At 32.4% G+C, this 21,302-nt stretch overlaps 1 long non-coding RNA gene and 1 pseudogene across 1 annotated transcript; both read left to right on the top strand.

Annotated features, from left to right (window-relative positions):
• Positions 1-4,210: 4,210 nt before the first annotated feature.
• LOC139784017 (uncharacterized) lies at positions 4,211-6,226 on the top strand. The gene is made up of 4 exons (XR_011721449.1): positions 4,211-4,838; positions 5,143-5,672; positions 5,861-6,026; positions 6,109-6,226. It is a non-coding gene; the product is annotated as an uncharacterized lncRNA (long non-coding RNA).
• Positions 6,227-7,016: 790 nt separating this feature from the next.
• Positions 7,017-12,986, top strand: LOC139784015 (uncharacterized; annotated as a pseudogene).
• Positions 12,987-21,302: the final 8,316 nt, after the last annotated feature.

The following is a 21,302-nucleotide window of genomic DNA, read 5'->3' as shown; positions in this document are numbered from 1 at the left end:
TGAAAATATCAATAATTTCAAGAAACAAGTGAGATAAGTGAGATTAGAATCGAGCATGTTGATAAAGTTTTATTTATAGCCTACGCCGAAGATTAATATTTTACGTAATGCACGTCAGCACATAAACATATGATGCACATAAACTTGCATTATTCGTTTGTTATATTTTCAAAAAAGGTAAAAAGTAGCGCCAAGTTTTTTTTACAAGAAATATTTATTTTTTTTTAAATTAAATATTTTTATTTTGTACTGTTACTTCTTTAATTCTTTGTAATTAAAATGATTCTTTGTAATATTAAAAATTTGTTAAAGAGAATTAAGAAGCTATTACCACTTGAGTTAGAATAGGAAGACCCTTGAATAGGAACACAAAGATACCACTTGGGTTTTATTTTTTTAAAGTAGTTGCACAACAATTATTTTTCAAAGCAATATACATATTCTCTTTGCAATTGGCGGAATTTAATTAAAATTTCACATCTTTTTTGAAATACATGTCACTTGAATTAAGGGGTAACGCCACTCTAGAGTTCCAAAAAAAGCCAATTTTTGATAATTTTTTTTAGAAATACAATAATCATAAATGAAAATCGGTTTAATTCTATTTATTGCTCCTATAATTTCTGAGCTGGAACAAAAATTCAAAGATTTTTGAAAAATATATAAGATTTTCTATAGAAGTACGTATGGATTTTGCGATAAGTTGAACAAAACTTTTTTTATAAACAATTTTGTGCGAATTTTTTTTAGCGAAAAATGAAACATTTTTTTCCAACATGCACCATTCTTACAAAAAATGATATTTCGCAATTCCCATACGTATTTCTATAGAAAATCTTATATATTTTTCAAAAATCTTTGAATTTTTGTTCCAGCTCAGAAAATATAGGAGCTTCGATTCCGCCAGTTGGACGACTTCCGCAAAAAGGCACTTTGGATCAATGGCTCTGGCGCCGCCATTTTGTCAATAAAAAATTAATAAAAAATTTTTTTTAATACTTTAATATACAGATAATAAATAGAATTAAACCGATTTTCATTTATGATTATTGTATTTCTGAAAAAAATTATCAAAAATTGGCTTCTTTTTGGGACTCTAGAGTGGCGTTACCCCTTAAGTTAGGTAACATAATTTTGTGAAGAAGAAATGAAGCTACCACTTGGGTTGGATTTTTGAATTTACAAAATACATTGCGTGTAGGGGAGACCGGGGCTAAAACGTCTACGGGGTAAATACGTCTAATCAAATATCTCGGAACCTGTATATTGTGCGAACTCGCTATTAACATTGTAAACGCTGCTTATAGTACCCATGTGACCAACGGAGTTTCGGCAGGTTACCTGCCGTGTTATGATTTTTACGAGGGCAAACGTGTTTTTGAAAGGTGAAAGTTACATTTTCTGCGCGTGGAAATTTTGTAATATCTGCAATAATATTTGCTCTCCAAATCTCGAGATACGTGATTATAAAGAGTAATGCATGCTGAACACGAATCCAGTGTAGTTTTTTCATTATCGTTGATGTCTAATATTTCGTGGGCGATCAAACCTGAAACTTGTGTTTGGGGCTAATCGGTCAGTAAGCAGTCCGGGTGCATTTTCAAGGCATTTTCGGGCTCACTGCATATGGAATATGGATGAGACGAGAATTATAACCGTTCAGACACCGAATAGAGTCATCGGACGTCGAGGAGTGAAACAAGTCGGGCGAGTGACTTCTGCGGAAAGAGGAACCCTCGTAACTATTTTTTAATAATGTTTCGCATAAAAATTTTAAATAAATTTTTATATTTTTCTCTTAAAAAACAATTATTGCATGTATCCTATTATTTTTTAGGATTAGATGTACGTATATGTATTGAAAATGCAGTGCAGACTGTTATACCCCGGCATTTTTGAGATTTCAATTTTTCCACCGTTGTCGTTTTTGCTCTATACCGGTTAAACAAAGCGACGTAGACAAAAATTTCCTATATAAATTTTGTAGCTAAAGGTTCACTCTTTACAGTGGTATACCACATTTAACTACAATTATTTATTTTGTTGTTAAAAATCGGCACCGAAAAAAAACGGACTGTTTAGCCCCGGTCTCCCCTACTTGGGGCCTTTTTTACCTTTTTTGAAAAAGGTAATTTTGTACTGTTAGAATAATTCACAGTACAGAAAATAATTGCGCGCAATACTCTTCTTATGTAGTCCTTTTAAAATAATTATTAAATAAAATGTTTATGTAATTTTGAAAAATTTTATAAATATAGATATATTTATAAAATACAATCAATTATACGTTCCCATGTCTCGTCCGTATAACATGACTTTAGACTGTTCAGAAAAATATATGTGTACATCATGAAATTAATTTTAAACTGAACAAATTTCATCCGAGTCATTTTTCGATAGGATTGAATATTTTTAAGATATTAACGTTTTAAAAAAAGTAGAGTTACTGAAAAAAATTCAATTTCTTACAAAAATTATTATATACTGTCGGAAATATGTTGATCGAGGCCTAAACAAAAAAAAACACGTGTCTTCTCTTCTTCAGTATACCTTTCGAAAAAAGAATTATCAAAATTATTGGAGTAGATCAGGGCATGCAAATTTACGCCAGAATACTTCATATATACAGAGAGTAAAAATACTTATATTTGCGTTCCTCTTTTTCATTTTCATGTCACCATATTTTAATCATTTCTTTATCTTCTTTCTTATGTTTTTGGCATTTTCAAGCTACGCTTCCTTCTAAATAAGACTTTTGTAAATTATTATTATGATTTAAAGAAAACCAGTCGCGTATTGTAAAAATTTGATTGCTTGAAACTCATAATAAAATCATAACTTTTTAAACCTGACGGTCAAATAATAGTTTATCCATATTTCTAAAGAATTACATCTAAATCCAAAAAATGTTTTAAAATCCGTTTAATACTTAAAATTTCTTTACTTATAGTATTCTGTGCATACACTTATAATTTTTTCTAAAAAAAATACATATAAAAAGTATAATGGTAAATATGCATATTAGGTCAAACCTCACCGATGACCTTGACCTTGACATATGTTGTCAAGGTCACCCTCCTGAATGACCTTCAGAAGGTTTTAGCTGGCGGTCATTGTTTATTAAAAAGTTATTAACAAAAAAAGTTTAGAAAATATAGCAGCTATTTTGAGTATTGGAAGGCATAAATGACTAATATATATGTCGAAATAGTTCACGCATACTTTCCACGCGAAACGAGGTGCCACATGGGTTCGTAACGCGCTTTACACAAACTCGTTTATATATATTATATGTAAAATATTTGAAAATTACGTACAAAACTTATTTGACTTATACATATATGTAATTTTTTCTATATACTTATGTAATATACGCAAATGTATTAAGATAATATTTAAATAATTTAACGCAAACATCTTGTTGCGGCTCTGTGCCCTTTCGTTATATATATTTGATTTCTAATCAATTGAGCTTATCACGATTATTAATATTTAAATAATTATCTTTTTCTTGAAATATATTTTTTAAATTAATAAACAATAAAACATTGTAATACTCGATTGAAAAAGAGAAGGAGAAAAAAAGAAAAAGGAGAAGAAAGCAAAAAAGAGAATGTATGTAATAGAAAATTAAGATTAAAATGATTATAATGTTATATGTACAGAAGTATATTAACATATACATGACATCATTAAATTAAATAATTCATCATTAAACATCATTAAATTAATATATTCTAGGACAGTAGAATGTTTACTTATCATTAAAATAGCGATAAAATTGATTAATTAAAAACAGTGATAAAATTAATTAATTAAAAATTGTTTTTTTTTGGTCAAATAAAATGAATTTTTGTAAACAACTACACTCTCGTTAAAGTACAAATAAAGTATTTATCAACGATCCTCTTTTCATTACATAGATATTTTAATTGTTTTTATTATTTATTACTTTGCACATAAAATTTATTTTGAGATATAATAGAGAAGCATGTAATAGGAATAGCATGTGATTTACTGATAATACAAGCATGCGATAATACAATATGACAGATGTAATGCAATATTCAAAATACACATAAAAAATGACATTATTAATAATATAATCCAAAAATTTTAATAATGCGAGATTATATGCAATCGTCCAAAATACGTATACTAACACGAATTTTACTAGACCTAGCTGTTGCTCATATACTGATAAATGACGATAAATTAAATCATATTTTTAATTGTTAATTTGCTATTTGATTTGCAATTTATCAAGTTCTATTGTATGTAACCAAAAAAGTTAATAAATTTATTTATTATGTTTCTCAATCGTTCAAGTATTGGAGAATTCTACAAAGTTTTCTACAAAAATGTGCAATGCATGATAAGAAGCTAAGCTTTAAGATAAGCCAATAATGAAATTAATAAGATAAACCGCGATAAAAACTGGCCAAAAGAACAAATCGATTGATGATATTCGCAATACTAATTCTCGAAAAAGATGTGAAAAGAGTTAACCGTTTTAGAATAGCTATCAGCGAGAAAAGCGGAGCTCTCACACATCTCGAGAAATGTCATTATGTTATTAACAATGCTATGTGTTTTTCAATGTAAAAAGCATATGCTTCTTCTAATGATATATTATAACAGAAAAGATTAATCTATTATTATAAGTAATTTTAATCTTAATCCTCCGAAAGGATATAAAGAATCAACCAAGAAGAAATATTCTATTTGCAGTATTGGCTTAGGGTTTTCGTTTCTCATGACATCAATCGGAACAATATATGATATATTTACATATCAAAAATGTGAAAAGAAAAATGAGATGAATAAAACTGGTAATGGTAAGTGTCATATCTAAAACTTATAGAAATAATTTCCATTACAACAGATTATTTACCGTTTTTATTAGCTACGATTTTCTACAAATCAAGTCTTCGACTTCAGTGTTAAAATTATTAACAATTCGCAATCAGCTATTACTTTAAGTAATTAATAATTAATTATAAAATATTTTGTAGCTACATCTTGTGCTACATATGGCTTATTCGTGTGTATAGAATTCCCTCTTGTTTAATATTGATCTTACTTAATTAAAGCATTTTGATTTTTGTATTATTACTATAAAGACATCGAATTATGATTTAGGTGTGGAAAACGTGTCCAAGGAAATAGGAATGAAAATAAATTTGTCTTCATATCGGAAAAGTAAAATTGGAGAAATATTAATATGTTTCTCCGCTTATACAAATACGGGAAAAATATTTAGCACAAAATTAGACGCCGGCACAATACCCGTCATTCACGGCTTAAAATTTCTAAGCATGTGTTCGATAATCATAATACATAGTCTACATTTTACATTGAATTCTCTTGGCAAGTAATTTATAATAAATTTGTAAAATAAATATTTTTGGCTTTGTTTTTTTATTGTTTAATACGCATAACCAAAATTTCTTTATGTTCACAGACAATAAAGTATGGTTGTGGAGATACATTGAGAGTCATATTTACTTATTCGACATTGGATTAATAGCAGTTGATATTTTTTTTCTTTCAAGCGGATGTTTAGTGACTTATATGTATTTGCGAGATAAGACGAACCAAGTACTAAAACCGATTTTTTGCGGAGAAAAATTAATTGAATTCTTTATTCATCTGATACAAAGATTTATTCGGTAAGTATTTATTATTGTGATGTGTTTGAAGAACGTAGAAAACAATACAAACAACAAAATAAAATTATTGCAGTAATAAACAAAATAAGAGAATATGTTACAAAGAAATTTGAATATTGATTTCAATGTAAACTAAATAATAACTTTCCTTTTTTACACGCGGCTGTAATAAAATTTTTCTTTTTAAGGCTGACACCGGCTTACATGATTATGTAAGGAATAGCGCAATTAAGCTCGGCTTGGTTCGTTAAAACATCGCAATTTTACATGTACGAAAAGTCACACGAAACTTGTTCGAAATATTGGTGGAGAAATCTTCTGTACATAAATAATTTCTTTGGAATGGATACAATGGTACGAACACGTTTGATAAGATCAATTTAAAATTATACTTGGAGACGCATAAAACATTTCTAAAATTTGTATTGCATTACAGTGCATGAGTTGGAGTTGGTATCTAGCTAATGATATGCAATTCTATGTAATTACTACGGCGCTGTTGATATTGTCGACTACGTATGTTAACCAACTATTATAGGCTGCATGATTCCTTTTATTGGGCCTTGTTTTAATAAAATATCAGTATTCTATCACTGATAGTATAGTATTAGTAAAATAATACATTCTTGCAACTTTACTTTATGCCATGAGTATTTCTTTGAAATCCTTTTGCAACTTGAACAACTTGAATCGCGCAAACGGAAGAGAGCAGCGTAATGCCACATATAGTGCTCAGCATCTCGTGGGTAGAGTTGGTTTTCCTTGGCGTGTTCACATCGGGCATCGTTGACTATCGAACCGTAAAAAGCATGAAACTAGTTGCTGTTATCCACTAAGCATGCAGAATGTTAGCAGTATGCCGGCGGTTCAATAACAGATTCGATCAGGATATTGAAACAGATAGGCATTAATTGCTATCCGTATTAAATTTGTGCAGATATGATATAATGATCAGGATAACGAAATCGAGATTAATTGTTCCTTTTAATTATTTAAATTCGCATCAAGTTATTAATATAATATTTTCGTTTGATTTGTATCTATTAAAGTATAGTGAATGGTTTTATTACTCTATTATAGTAATTTATTTAAAATTATTTAAACGCGAAACAGCAAATTTTATTATAAATCTTATCAAAATTTATTAGTTTTATGCGATTCTTATCGCAATTCTGCCGATATTAAATACGATAGATCATACATCAAATTTGTTGCTTTTCTGTTAGCAAAATTTTATAGAAGATATTTTACAGTCTGCTTTCGATGATTTTGGCTTGACAATCTAAGTATATGGCTTTTATTGTTTCTCGTTTACTAAAAATTCTTAGTTTCCAACTTTTTGGTCTTTGGTTATTATTATATGACATATAGGAAAATTGTCCTTCCTTTGCCAATCTATATTTTATAAATCTTGACTTTTTTGAAACTTTGAATTTATTAAATAAAAAAGAAAACATATACCATCGTCTCCATTCCTTTTGCAGATGGTTCATTATGTGTCTGCGTCAGCGTTAACGTCTCAAGCTCATCAAACGCCACTAAATTCTAGAAATAATCCGGATCTCTTCGGGCAACTTCTCCGAAGAGCTGGCGGCATGGGGGACATCCGTGATTGTCCGGTAAGCTAACCGAGCGTATTTTATAAATCTTTGGTCAAATTTGTGACGAACGTGTTAAGCCTCGCGCGTTCTGCCGCGTTTTGTCATCAATTTCGTGGTAGCCCACTCATAACACGTTGTATTTTAAATAAGGTTACGTAGAACTGACTCATTCGAATACGAGTTTTATGAATACATTCTATCCACGAATTTACATCCGGTTCTATACTTTCTCTCGAAAATGGAACGCCAACGCAGGAAAGAAGAATAATCTTTATTTAAAAATATCTTTAATTTCAACGTGGAAATTACAGATTATATTGCGTTAAACGAAGAAAATTCACTTGAATGAAGTCATTTATATAGTTTAATCAAGAAAAAAATTGAAATTCTTATAAGAAGATTATAGATAAGTTTTGATTTGACATTTCTTTTTTTTCTGTAAAGTCGATCAAAATGTGATCGTGAAATTATTATCATTGTTTCAAGATTTGATAATAATATTACAATAGAAATATATTTCTCTTCGTTTGTTATTCTCAGAGTTCTTGCGGTGCGAAAATTCAAATCTGTCGGACCTTGATGAATCGATCGGAAATAGTTTCCGTCGGCGTCGTCTGGGACAGCGAACGACCGTCGTTGGAGCATATCATGGATGTTTTTGCGACCGTGGGCACGTCCCTTCGACTAAGTGACGTCTTCCATAGCGTGGTAGACTCACGATGGGGCGCCTCCACCGTGCATAATCTCGTAGGAGTTGTTACCTATTACGGGAAACATTATTCTACGTTCTTTTTCCATACGAAATTGAAGGTCAGTGTTACCTTCGTATCACCAAGGTAGTTTTGCTACATCGACTCCAGCTTTGTAGCACGACTTAACATGGCGATAAAACAAATCCTTAGGTGTAGATCTATTTCGACGATGCCACCGTCAAGGAAATTGGACCCCGGTGGGAGCAAGTCGTGGAAAAGTGTAGGAGAGGTCGTTATCAGCCTTTGCTACTCCTGTACGCGACGCCCGCCGGTACTCCGGTTAATACCGAGAACGCCCCAAAGACTATTATCCCTTTTCCGAATAATAATGGCCTAAAGACATCCCCAAAGAATAGCGTTCGCCGTTCCATTACTCCTAGTCCTGAGAAGCCATCCATCAATAGCACTGCCAGACGTGCCATTACACCTAATCCTGACAGTCCGCCACATCTCTATTATACACTCAACGAACCGTTTACAGTGATTACCAGAATCTCACAGACATCCAGAATAATATATTCGGCAATCAGGTATGTCGTGTTCGATTAATATTTATAAATTATTTTTTACATCTTTCTTTTACTGCAGCAAACGTGTTGACTTCGCATTTAATTTTTTGACATGAAAATAATATGACACAGGGCGTAGACGCGGTTGATGGTGAAATAGAATCGAAGTACATTAGCCGTCGCACCGTGGAAAATGTAATGCAGCAACAGAAGAAGCAGCAGATGCAATTGACGCGTAGCTTAAGCGTGGGATCGGCGCCGCAAGACGGTATCAGCATCCCTGACCATATGAACGTGCCTCGAAGACGAGTTTCCAGTAATTGGTCCGGCGATCGAAACAGCGCGTCGTCGAGTTCGTCACCACGATGGACAACACGTATCTGTATATTGTTAATAAAATGCAGAGAACCTCCTCGGGCGTACCGAAAAGACCCATCAGCAAATCTGGGGAGCTCTCGAGCAGCAGCGGTCATTACGACGCTGGTTACGACTCGTATTCTTTGTCTTCCACTGACAGTCTTCCACTTCAGCAGGGTTTAAAGCACAACTTACAGGTAAATAAGAAAATATTAACAAAATTAAGAGAATAACGACAAGGATTTTGATTGTAAACTTCTAAATATCTAAATTTCTCAATCGTTACCACAAGATGTTTGTGTGTGCGTACTCTTTTGTAATTTGGATATCATTTCTTACTAGCTTGCTCAAACACCGGAGGGTTACCAACCTTCTTCCGGCGACGATTGCGAACGATTATGTAAAGAAACGGACGCGTTGCTGGATAAATCTCGTGCCGCCGAAGATGCTGGCGATATTAACACAGCCGTCGCATTGTGTAGTGCGGCCAGCAACAAAGCCAGAGCTGCGATGGACGCTCCGTATAATTATCCTTACACAATCACGATAGCAAGAATGAAACACAATACTTGCGTCATGAGAACGAGGAGTTTACATAGGCGAATGCTGCAGGAACAAGTTACTGTTAACGGTGACAAAGAGGGTAAGGAATCGAGATATCGATTACTCTGACACATGCAGAATAAATAAAAATACATATTTTACACATTGCGTTCTTTTTCTTTATAGATGGGGCACCTGAAGGAAGACGCTCGCGAGAGAATAGTAAATCGAGCCAACATTCAAGGCAAAGTTCGCGAGATAAAGGCAATCACTCTCGACAAAATAGTCGGGAACTTCTCGTGAACGCACCAACAGTGGTGGTAGATAAACCTACCACGAAGAGTATCGAGATTTACGCTACTTTGCCGAAGAAGAAGACTCTACGTACTAAAGCGACAGCGATGAACGTCATCGAGGACGAAGAATTCATGCTGTATGATCGCCCAACGCAAAGAATCGGCTTGTTTAGCCGTACGAAACGTTGCGAACACGATAAGAAAGATAAGAAACGCGCGAGGAGCGAAGAGAGGAACAAGAATGTGTCAAAGGATTTTTCGATAGCACCATCTAGATTGTCACCGTCTCCAAAAGGGGTAAAGATCGAGAAGCCAAAAGAAACCAAGATTAACGCAACTGTCGTCAGAAATACATCAAAATTACTCATGGACGGATTGATCAAGAGGAAGAACAGAAGTATGCCAGATTTGCGAGAAGGGCAGGATGGCCAGGCAAATGTGAATACGGAAAGATCATCCGCCTTACCGAAACAGTCGGTAGACGATTCCAGCGTTGGTCTAAAAGGCAATGATGTAAGTCAAACACTGAGTGGTTACTTATCGGAGGGACACCTGGAGTTCGCCGGCAACAATGGATCTGGAAATACTAGCAATCCAAATCTCGAAAGAAGCCGTTTGATGAGAAAGAGCTTCCACGGCAGCGCCGGCAAAGTGTTACACGTGGCAAAAGTGCCTCCGCCCCCTCCGCTCAGGACCACTTCTCAGCTTAGCAAGTCTAAGTGTTCGGGCGAAGTGCACAATGAGCAGCAATCCGACAAAGCTGCATACCCTTTGCCGGATAATAGGTGCGTGCCGAATTCGTCGCAGGAACAAAACAACGTTTATTGGAATCACATGAACACGAGCAACTCGACTAACGTGACGAACAGGAACTCAGATTATGCTGATTACTCCTCGGAATCGCATTCGCTCCCTTTTCTACCGTCTTACAATGAACAGAATACCAATATTTCTGGAGCGTGTCAAATAAATTACAACAACAAGCCTAGGATTCAAGATGACGTCATACAATACGCTAACGGTATACTCTACGAGCCGACCTTCGTTGTCACTCGCGCAGACGTGCACAATGAGCAGAGTCCGCCTAAACAACAATTTCAGCCGGATTCCTTACCACCTTATCCCGAAAACGGCAATATTTCGCATTTGCGGCAACCGAGCGAGGAGTTTCCACCACCGCCGTATCCATCAATCCATTCGGTGTCGCACTCAAGACAAACCAGTGAGGATTTCCCACCGCCGCCGCCACCGATCGATGACCCGACTCCTCTTCAAGAGACTCAACAGCATCAAGCTTCCGTTCAACCGCAACAGCAACGCGCACAGCAATTCGAAGCGCAGCAAATTGGCAGCCTGTTGGCGCAGTTGCAAAACAAAAGGGAGCAGATCTCAACTGACGATTCGAATAAAGAGAAACGAGCGCAAGAGCACGAGGACGAGGAGAAATCCTCGAGCGAAACGTGGTTGAGAGAGCTACAAGCTAAACAGGCCAAGAGGAAAATGAAGAGTCAAGTACCTTCAAATCAAGACATTCCAAAAGTTAGAACTCCGTCGATGCCGACGATTCCAGGACCGACTATCGCCGTCCAGCATTCGCAGCAGCAATTTTATCCGCCTAATCAGTCGCCGAGTCCGCAAGGCAGAGCGGGCCAACCATTGCCGCAGTATCAGCCACCGTCTAATTCACTAGCCTATCAACAGCAGCAGCAGCAGCAGCAGCAGCAGCAGCAACAAAACGCGCAGAACTATCAGCAGAGACATGACAACTACCAGCGACAATTATCATCTCAGAAGGTAGAGCAACAAGGTTCCATGGTGTCCAATCAAACGTATCCCAAGACTCTGCAGAACGGCCAGATACAGCCGAATGTGAAATATCCGGCCTATCAACATCCTCCGCTTTCCAAACAGATGCACTTCGCGATGTCCACTGCGAAGGTCGTTCCGATGGTGATGCAGCCACCTCTGCAAACGCCAACAGGCATCGCGACTACCGTGAGAGCACACGTTACACCCTGCAATCTCTGTCGGAAGAGAAATGTACTTGAGCCAACGCTGTATTGCACGGATTGCGATTTTTACATGTCGCGTTTCCGACCAACTAACAAAACCACTTGAGTTGGTCCGTGTGAATACAATTAAAAGATTTGCCGGTTTCATCGAATGTTGATCCTCTCCGACGAAGAAATAGTGTCGTCCTCTTCGTGATGAATCAATTAATTACCGTATCCAAAAAGTAACAACTATAGTTATTGATGTTCACAAAAATCCAAAATGTTTGTATTTTCTATAACCGCGTTGTGTTACAATTTAAGCGATTTGCGATGCGTGCAGTCGTAAGAATAATGCAACACCGAAATCTATTTAGCCATGTCTCGGAAAATTAGGTATAAAATTAAATATACAGTATTAATAACTTTTTAGATGACATTCGATGAAGTACCGAAATATATATATGATTTATATTATTTTGTATAAATATTAGATGACTTTCGATTAAAGACCCTCATTGTGCAGCTACTAGTTATGCTCGTGTATAATTGTATCGATAGAGCCGTATTTTCTATAATTTATATTATTTGTAAAAAAATTGTACTTAATCCCATCATTTTAGACATATTTCGACGTGCTTAATGAATTAGGTTATTATTGTAACAGGCGTGAGACTCTAACATAACATTAAACCATCCGCTAAACATTTGTATTTTATAAAATATTTCATCAATGTATTTAAATTGCGACGTTATATTCATACCTGCGGTACATATTTTTATTTGTATATAGGTAAATGTCATCACGTTTCTCTCTTAAGATCAGCACAACCAATAATTCATTTTGTCAATTATAGTTGAGTTGAGCGAACTACATTTTCCGTTTTTGTGTAACTGCATAATCTATTTTATTGCAGAGATGAGAAGTTAGAATTGTGATACTAGCCATGCTACATAGAATTTTAGAAACTCGTTAGGATATAGAAACTGTATTGCAAATTATGAGAGAAGAATTAAGTAGGAAAGAGGTGAAACTTGATTTCTGAGAATGCGTGGAGTTTATTTTATGTTAACAATCTTTAAAGTTACGTTTTGTGTATTAACATGTGTATCAAATGTATCGCGTTACATTGTATTACTTTACTTACTTTTAAGCGCTAGATCAATGTACAAATATTCGATTTTATACTTTTTGTATGAGTATTTTGTTTTAAAAATACTTTACTTTTACTGTGACATTAATAAAGTCCCCTTGAGATATATTATCAAGTTGACTTTTTTTCAATCACTGAATCAAATTGATAATGAAAGAATGTACTACGAGTATCAGTAAAGCATAGTTACAAAATTAAACTGACCATATAAAGCGCAAGATTTAAATACTACATACATAAATATAAAAATAAAAAAGATAGATTGATAGACAGAGAAAGAGAGATGGATAGATAGACGTTTTTTGGTGCGCGTCCGTGCTACATCTGCAAATGTAGTAGTGTTATATGTATAACAATTTAATTTTATTTAATCTGGTACTATTATCATTTCAGTTTGTCAAAAATGCATAAGACATGAACCTCAATCTAAACGTTGAACGGGGGTCGAATAATTAGAAATAGAGCGACACGGCTTAAAATTACCAAGATTCAAATTATACGTTATTTATCATACTATATATAATACTATGCAGTACAAACACACGGTACCATAAATACCTTTCCACGTAAAGATAGCCGCGTCCGAGTCAAACAGCAAAATAGCTGATGTTATTAACTATTATTTGTGCCTACAATATTTACATTTAGGAAAGACTCGCATGTTTCTCTTCAACCTTCATCGTTCCGAATATTTTCCTTGGCGTAGTCAGTACATGTCACATTTAGTAAGACATTCTCCGTGATATTATAGTGCGGATATAATGGCAGCTCAAATACTTTATATTAATAACATTTTAGAGGTTTGCAGTGAATTACACAATAGTATATATTGCAATTGTTGTAATAAATTGTTTAATAAAGGTGTAGTACATTTAGAAGCACACTTGTTCCATATACATAAAATATTTACCATGGAAGGCAATTTTATATGGAAAGACGAAACCGATGGCTCGCCATGGCGACATTTCACACACGAATGGAAGTATATTGCAAATTGCAAAATTTGTAGAAGAGATATTTGTGTATATCATAAGTGCCAGTTACAGAGGCATCTAAATGGACATATAAAAATGATGGATAAAATACGAGAAGAAATTAATAGGTGTAGTGGACTATCGCAACACTTCACAGTCGACACGGAAAATTTTAAAACAAACTGCAAACATTGCAGTTGGTTTATTGACACTTTTGATGGAAGAATGCAATTTCAGACAAAAACAGAGCAATTAAAATTTCATCAGGCTAAGTGTCGTAATATAAACGAGCACTCTGAATCTGATGGAGGAACTGGTCATTATAACGTAGATGCAACGATACAACAACCTGTAACTGCAGAAAATTATGCGTCCACAAGTTTTCATAATGATAGACATGAGCGAGGTTCTGAAAATCAAGAAGATCAGCAGAGGTACATGTCACAAATATTAGTGTTTTTCTTTAGTAATCAAGGCAAAACTTCCGTAAACATCCGTGTTCCAATTTAGGTCAAACTTTGTAAATAGACTCCTTTTAGATAAATAAATAAGACATATACCAAAAATATTTAAAAAGTTGCTGAACTTTTAAGTCGCGAAAAATCCTTTTGGTATACGTCTTTTTTTATCTAAAAGGAACCTATTCACAAAGTTTCACCTAAATCGGAGCATGCACGTTTTCGGAAGAATAGCCGTAATTAATATATTTTATTACATATTTTAATATAACTAACATTAGAAAATTACATATTTAACATTTAGAAATAACAAATTATATAAAATTTGAATACAATATTTAACGTATTATTTTATAAATTATTATAATTACTTGTGTTAAATAAAATTACAACAATTTTAAACAATTTTATATCAATTTCTGTTAACTCAGATATGCTGTTATTTATATATTATCTACATATTCAGTAATCGGTATAAATACTTTCATAAACAAGTAACTGTGCAAGTATTATGGAATCTAAGTAGTAATTTTATAGATATTCCATTTTAAGAAATATAAATAATATAAGTCACAGTTCTGGTTTAATAATCAAATAATATACATGAGAGCAATATCATTGTAATTCTAATGACATTCGTACTCTTTCGATTTTTAATTACTCTGTGTATAAATATACAGATCTAATCATAGCGGACAACAAGGATCTAGGATGCCTAATGAAATCTGGAAGCCATATGAATGATTAATGTAACATCAGCAACTGTTGTGATTTGGATAATAGAATATATCAAACAAGCGCATTTGACGAATAATTAGTAATATCGCTTTACGTTACGTAACAACAAAATGCGATCTCTTATTAATTAGACATTAACTTCTTTATAAATGTCAAATTTACTAATCGTTTTAATAATTACTTACTAGTAAATCTGATATCGCCGTGTAACTGAGCTCTTATTACATGCTCTTTTATAGTTTTTATATTAATATGTAAATTTATTCATGTGCTGTATAACGTCGTATGTAATGTACACATATGTATTAGAGTTAGAATTTGTACACATAAAGTAGAATTGTAAAACATATCCGGATACTAAAATATAGAAATTATTCGAAATAGTTATTTTTGCTTATTGCTAGTCAAATTCTAGCGTTCAAATTGTTTGAATAATTCTAGTATTAGTAATCTAATTTTATAATCCCGATTGTATTTATAATTCTGGTCAACATATAGTATTGATTCTATGCAAAATAAATTCCTATACAATTTTTATAAATAATTTTGCTGGTTATATTAAATATTATTGTAATGTAATTATTGTGCAAAGTTGACACACGGTTAAATATTTTGTTTATATTTGTTTAAAAATTGATAAATGGAAATAAACACCGTAAGATAGCTAATGTAAAATGACACATTTTTGTTAATAAAGTGATAGACATTTGAGAAAAAATAACGGCTTACAAACCTGTTTGATCCACAATTAGTCAAAGATTATATTAATTGATTATAATATATGATATACCTACATATTCTCCTTATCTCTGTTATCCATTACCTTCATTTTTTGTATTAATCGACGAAGAATCAATCGTTCTAAACAAATAATACTTTATGAATATTTAAAAATTTTAATGTGCGGGTCTATTCTAACATTAGCAATCGCTCTTTATAATTGATACCTCATGATTTTGAGAAATTTGGGTATTACAAACGTTTATGCGAAATTCTCAGTTGTATTTGAACTCAGAATTAAATTTGCTAATATTAATCATAAAATTTATAAAATTAATTTATTCATATATACATTCTATACATGCAATTAACAAACTAATAACTTTGTAAAAATTATGGCGATTAATAAGTGATGTAACAACATAATTTGTACGATATTTTAAAGTGAATGTACGAAATAAATACGAAATTGTGTATGAGAGATCGTTATTAAATTTGCTGGAAGTAATCACCAATTAATTTGTTTTGTTACTCATTTTCTTACTCTAATTATCTTCTCAGATCTTACAATAGTTTTCCGCTTCCATATACAATTACGGATTCATATTCCTGTTGCATGTATATCATTGAGAAATTATTATTCCTTTTTTTTTAATATAAAAAAATGCTAAATGCTAAACTTAGGTTAAATATGTTTTACATTAAATAAAGAAATATACAACATAATTATAACGGAATAGTATTTAAATATTTAAATACTATTTTTTCATTTTATAACATTGTAACAAATGTAGATAAACACAATTGTCAGTATGAAGTAATTCTTAGCAGTAAGTGTTCGCATAAGCTTGCATACATTAAAATTGTCTTTTGCCTTTTTGTCAGTACAATCTTATTACAATAATTATGATAAAATTTATTATAGTAAATATTGATGCTTTTTAATTTGAGTTGGAAATATTGATTTGATAACACATAAGCTGTTAACATTATTGGTATCCGCTAATGTGTATATGAGTCTCAGGGTGGAACTTACTCAGTGTCAGTGTTTAGCTCTGATTCTGTATGCGTGTGTCAGCAGAGATAAGGACCCCACGGTTCGTCACTTCTGCAGTATTTTTCTGCTTTTTCTTCTTTTGTGTAAAATATGGCTGAAATAGTGGCCCAAACGGCCACATCTCTACTTACATACACATATATACACACGATAAGCAAAATCCGATCAGTAATCTGCCCGTGGTGTTCATCGAGTAAAGCTAATGCAGGCGGTAACTGAACTAGAATGTATATAGGCAATTTTGACACGCCGTAACTCTGTGAAGATAAATAGTACGGACCTCATTTTCCTTAATTTGCTAGTCCGTATTTTACGATGGTTAGCATGACATTTGTGAAAAAAAATTATTCCACTCTGTTGAATGCGTCAAATTATGTAATTTTTTTCAGAAACAAAGTACGTCCACTACCAAAGTACTTTGGAAGAGATGGCGGGAGAAGGAAAAAATAAATTCAAAATCTAACAAATGCTATTTAAAGTACAGACTTATCTTTTAAAATAAAATACAATTTTTTTTCAAATACGACATTTTTCCCGGAAATATATGCTTATTAGCAGTTGCGCAACATTTTGATATGAATTGAATGTTGCGATAATTTTGTTGACTATGGTATTTAGCAATAATATTACAATTATTTAAAGTAAATAAACAAATAAATCTAATTTATGTAAAATTCTGATTATTTAAATTCGGTGTTTCAAAGTTAGAATCAATTAAAGTTAACCAAGAAAGTGCGTAAATTTCGCGCACTCATATTAGTAGAGGAAAGTCCCCTATTATGAGATAGGCTTCTAATATGCGACAGCAAGGTTTCTGCTAAACTAATAGGCCCTATCTGTTGGTTCCACTATGAACTTATTATCCTTGGGATAAAACCTATTTAGTGGAAAATTCATTGTTTGATCGTGCGTGTAGTCGTTGCAGAGAAAGAAATTGTGAAATTGGATGTTGTCAAGTGCCATGGATATGAGTTTTTAAACCTTGTTTATTATATAATTAATAAATATTTGGCAATAAGTTCTGCATGCAGCGATAGAGTAAGGTCGTATTAATAGGAAAATACGGGATATGTTGAGTTGTTCAATTGTAGAGATTAGATTTGGTGATCGCGAAACCGCAAGGCGTGGTGCTCGTAACATGAGATACTCAGGGTACTCCTGGGTTGCTGGAGTATGAAAGTTATTGTATAGTAATAAAAGAAGAGAAAATACCATATTAACGTTAAGGGGAGGTTTATACGAATTTATAAGACTGTGCTGACCTTGATTTGAGGGGGAAGAGTGGAGGGGGAAGATTAGGTACAATATTGAGTATAAGTGGGTTTACGATTGTTGCAAATATGCTTCTCCATTACATTTGTCTTTCAAAAACTTTAAATAAAGTTTTTTAATTGCAATATGATGTATTTTGCACTTTATTAACGATTTCGCGGGGTCTCTCATATTAGGAGCACACTTTTTCGATTTTTTTGAAAACTTATTTTTTACATTTTTCTAATTTTCAGAAAAATCAATATTTAAATTAAATTTTACATTTCAGCATCTTAAAGCTTATTAAATTCCCTTCATAATGACCTACTATATTTTTCAATTCTGCCCATAAACTTCCGGCAATCACACAAAATAGATGTGGTATCTCATAATCGGGGTCTTTCCTCTACTTACATCAATATCAATCGCTTTCATATTACAAATTCTATATTTTTAAATTACATAGATATATATTATATGTTTGTAATACTAATTCTTATATAATCTACGATACATTGATTAATACAGAGGAAAAGTAAAAAAAAAAGGTATTTAAATCATACAATTTTATACCAATCTTTACTACTAACTATAACTGTAACATTTCAGTTTGTCAAAAATGCATAAAACATGAATCTCAATCTAAACGTTGAACGGGATTCGAATAATTAGAAATAGAGCGACACGGCTTAAAATTACCAAGATTCAAATTATACGCTATTTATCATACTATATATAATATTATGCACTACATACACACGGTACCATAAATACCTTTCCACGTAAAGATAGCCGCGTCCGAGTCAAACAGCAAAATAGCTGATGTTATTAACTATTATTTGTGTCTACAATATTTACATTTAGGAAAGACTCGCATGTTTCTCTTCAACCTTCATCGTTTCGAATATTTTTCTTGACGTAGTCAGTAAATGTCACATTTAGTAAGACATTCTCCGTGATATAGTGCGGATATAATGGCAGCTCAAATACTTTATATTAATAACATTTTGGAGGTTTGCAGTAAAATACCCTTAAAAAGAGGTATATATTGCTATTGTTGTGAGAAACCTCTTAATAGAAGTGAACTATATGTAGAAGCACACTTGTTCCATATGCATAATATATTTACCGAGGAAGGCAACTTTATATGGAAAGACGAAACTTTATATGGCTCGCCATGGCGATATTTCACACACGCACAGAAGTATATTGCAAATTGCAGAATTTGTAGAAGAGATGTTTCTGTATATTATAAGAGCAATTTAGAGAATCATCTGAATATACATATAAAAGAGATGGATAAAATACGAGAAAAAATTAATGGGTGTAGCGGACTATCGCAACACTTCACAGTCGACACGGAAAATTTTAAAACAAACTGCAAACATTGCAGTTGGTCTATTGACACATTTAATGGAAGAATGCAATGTGAAAAGCAATTAAAATTTCATCAGGCTAAGTGTCGTAATATAAACGAGCACTCTGAATCTGATGGAGGAACTGGTCATTATAACGTAGTTGCAACGATACAACAACCTGTAACTGCAGAAAATTATGCGTCCACAAGTTTTCATAATGATAGACATGAGCGACGTTCTGAAAATCAAGAAGATCAGCAGAGGTAAATGTCACAAATATTAGTATTTTTCCTTAGTAATTAAGGCAAAACTTCCGAAGACATCCGTGCTCCAATTTAGGTCAAACTTTGTAAATAGGTTCCTTTTAGATAAATAAAAGAGATATATACCAAAAATATTTAAAAAGTTGCTTAACTTTTGAGTCGCGAAAAATTCTTTTGGTATATGCCTTTTTTATCTAAAAGGAACTTATTCACAAAGTTTCACCTAAATCGGAGCACGGATGTTTTCGGAAGAATAGCCGTAATTAATATATTTTATTATATATTCTAGTATAACTAACATTAGAAAATTACATATTTAACATTTAAAAATAACAAATTATATAAAATGAGCTCTCCTTGAATATTACCCAATATTTAACGTATCATTTTATAAATTATTATAATTACTTGAGTTAAATAAAATTATAACAATTCTAAAAAATTTTACATCAGTTTCTGTTAACTCAGATATGCTGTTATTTATATATTATCTACATATTCAGTAATCGGTATAAATATTTTCATAAACGAGTGTAACTGCGCAAGTATTATGGAATCTAAATAGTAATTTTATAGATATTCCATTTTAAGAAATATAAATAATATAAGTCACAGTTTTGGTTTAATAATCAAATAATATACATGAGAGCAATATCATTGTAATTCTAATGACATTCGTACTCTTTCGATTTTTAATTACTCTGTGTATAAATATACAGATCTAATCATAGCGGACAACAAGGATCTAGGACGCCTTTCGAAATCTCGAAGCCATCTAACATATAACCCCTGCAAGTGTTGTGATTTGGATAATAGAATATATCAAACAAGCGCATTTGACGAATAATTAGTAAGATCGCTTTACGTTACGTAACAACAAAATGCGATCTTTTATTAATTTGACATTAACTTCTTTATAAATGTATAATTTACTAATCGTTTTAATAATTACTTACTAGTAAATCTGATATCGCCGTGTAACTGAGCTCTCATTATATGCTCTTTTATAGTCTTTATATTATTATGTAAATGTATTCATGTGCTGTATAACGTCGTATGTAATGTACACATTTGTATTAGAGTTATAATTTGTACACACAACGTAGAGAATTGTAAAACATATCCGGATACTAAAATATAGAAATTAATCGAAATAGTTATTTTTGCATATTGTTAGTCAACTTCCAGTGTTCAAATTATTTGAATAATTCTAGTATTAGTAATTTAATTTTATAATCCCGATTGTATTTATAATTCTAATTAACATATAGTATTGATTCTATGCAAAATAAATTACTATAAAATTTTTATAAATAATTTTTCCGGTTATATTAAATATTATTGAAATGTAATTATTACAAAGTTGACACACGGTTAGATATTTTGTTTGTATTTGTTCAGAAATTGATTAATGGAAATAAACACCGTAAGATAGATAATGTAGAATAACACATTTTTGTTAATAAAGTCATAGACATTTGAGAAAAAATAACGGCTTACAAACCTATTTGATCCACAATTAGTCAAAGACATATTAATTGATTATAATATATGATATACCTACATATTCTCCTTAGCCCTGTTATTTATTACCTTTATTTTTTGTAT

Source organism: Temnothorax nylanderi, unplaced genomic scaffold, assembly GCF_030848795.1.
Source record: "Temnothorax nylanderi isolate EJ_2023f unplaced genomic scaffold, tnyl_v1.0 TNYL_tig0571_pilon, whole genome shotgun sequence".
NCBI lineage: Eukaryota > Metazoa > Arthropoda > Insecta > Hymenoptera > Formicidae > Temnothorax > Temnothorax nylanderi.
The sequence above is the reverse complement of the archived record's forward strand: the minus strand, read 5'-3'. Positions and strand labels throughout refer to the sequence as shown.